Here is a 2,488-nt window from a genome sequence, read left to right as displayed (position 1 = left end):
TTCACTATCTGCCTCCACTCCAACACGAAAGCAAGTGTAATTCAGTGTTCTAGCTTAGTTTATGTCAATTTGACACAAGCCAGAGCCATCAAAGAGAAGGGAACCTCAATTGAGAAAATGCCTCCATGAGATCTAGCTTTAGGGCATTTTCTTCATTAGTGATTTATGGGGAGCAGCCCCATCATTGTGGGCTGTGCCATTCCTGGGCTGGTAATCCTAGGTTCTATAAGCAAGTAAGCTGAGAGAGTCAAGAGCAGCAAGCAAATAAAACAGCACCCCTCCATGGCCTCTGCATCAGTTCCTCCAGGCTCCTGCATTTTTGAGTCCCTGCCCTCATTGCTTTTGATGGTGAAATGTTAACTGTGAGCAAAAGCAACCTTTTTCTCCCTAGATTGTTTTTGGTCTTAGTATTTCATCCCAGAAATAATAAGCCAACTGAACACATTCTGACATCACATATATTGTTTAAACAGAATGTTATATATGGATGATTTTAAAAATTTAGACTGTAGAATCATCAGTAAAAATAATACCACAATTTTTTCTTCAGGAAAAATGTGTGTGTGTGTGTGTGTGTGTGTGTGTGTGTACTCAATGTGTCTTGTGTGCATGTATGTGCATGTATGTGTGTGTAAGAATGTTTTTCAGTGACTACCTTGTTAACTTTCTCTAATATTTAAAAGTGTATCAGAGGAAAATGTTTAAAAGGGCATCTTAAAATGTTAATAACCATCCTGGACTCTTCAGTAAGACATAAAAACTGCCAAAAGGGAATAAATGGTTCTCTAAGAACATAGAGAATGACAGCACTTTCGAAGAAGTGTTCAAAGACACACCGATGGAAATTGGTCCTGGTTATAAAATAAGGGGACCCACTTAGAAACCAGGGAATACAGTTAGAAAACCTGTAAGTTCAGTTTCTTCTGGGTTTTCCCTTAAAAATTTTAAAAAGTCACACTTAAGTATGCTAAATTGTGATTTCCAGTTATTATCCTTTAGAAAATATAGAAGGACTAAATGTCAAGCATTTTACCCATTACTGCAGGATCCTTTGTGATACCATGCCATATATCACGAATTTGCTAATAGATCCAGAGCTCATTAGTTGTCTATAGGAGAGAAAAGGCCAGGCATAGACTCTCCTTTCCCACAGGACAGAAATCAATGGCATCTCTGCTTGACAACATCTCCTTGAAACTATGGACAAAAACAATTTGTAAAACCCTGCATCCTAAACTTTAACTTGTTCCAAAAGAGAACTGAAAATCAGGCTTTTGTAAAAGTGTGTGTGTGTGCAAGCACGCCTGTGAGTGCACACATGCCTGTGCGTGCACGTGCACGCGTTCTCATTGGGTGTGCTTGCACGTTTTCCTCACTTTTGTCCTCCTGATATTTTTCTAATATGGAATTGTTCAGCGTGGTCACGGTGTTCTATGGAAGTGAGACAAGAAAGCAGCCTCTGATCTGTATGCAAGTCTTCATCACCCTTACAGTGATCTTGCCCAGTCCTCTCTTCCAACCTGTTGCTTTGTCTCCCCTACCCCATGCCAATGGCTGTCCTATGAGATGTTTACTATGGCCTGCCACTATCACCAAATGACAGATCAGGCCCACAATCTGCAGTTCTTTTCTGTTTTGAGTGAACATTTAAGCTTTGATCTTGTTAGCAATTCAGTCACACCCAGAACATTAAGAATGGCACTGCTGGGAGCAAGGTCCTTGAGATGCTTGCTTTGTTACTAGGTCCTGCTTTTACCTGTGCTAGTCCTGCCTGCCTCCTATCTTATGACCTTAAGCTATGTGGTCTTAGCAAGTCATTTTGCCTCTGATGCTAAGCATCTGTAACTTCTTTAGTCGTGCTAATTATGATAACTATTTAAAAAAAATAGTGATGCAGCATTCTAATGCGTAAGCTTCATCATTTTTATCTTATTCATAGAAAACAGTGAGGTAAACTAATCCAACTATGGAAGTTCAAAAACCTTTGTAGATGGGATGTGTATTTTAAAAAAAAAAATCAAAGAAGTATGTTGTGTCTTTTCCATTTTCAACTTACCATCCCACATATCTTGGACTGATAGTATATCTTTTTTTATCGTATGTAATCTTACATAGCACTCAAGAATGGAAACTTACAGTGTCGTATCCAAGACACACTCACTTGGAACAATCCAACACAAATAAAAAAGATCACTAGCCATTTGAGACTTTATTGGCGCCTCCCTCTTGGCTGTGACCAACCATTTTGCTAATTGTCTACACTTACGACTTCAGTGAGCTAGGAATGGCTCTTGTGACCCTTGCCTCTCTCAGGGCAGGAAGTTGCATGGTTGAAAGTCCTCCCTAGCAGTGCCGGCGTCCCCCCTGCAGACATGCTATAATGTCTGTGAACAATGTGGTTTCTCTCAGAAATACTTTATTCATTTGGAAGAATTTCAGCACAAACGGGATAGTTTTGTAAAACGCATTAAAATGTACCAGTTTTCCA

The sequence above is a fragment of the Myodes glareolus genome, chromosome 13 (genome assembly GCF_982192425.1).
Source record: "Myodes glareolus chromosome 13, mMyoGla1.1, whole genome shotgun sequence".
Classification (NCBI taxonomy): Eukaryota; Metazoa; Chordata; class Mammalia; order Rodentia; family Cricetidae; genus Myodes; species Myodes glareolus.
Note: the sequence above shows the minus strand (reverse complement) of the source record.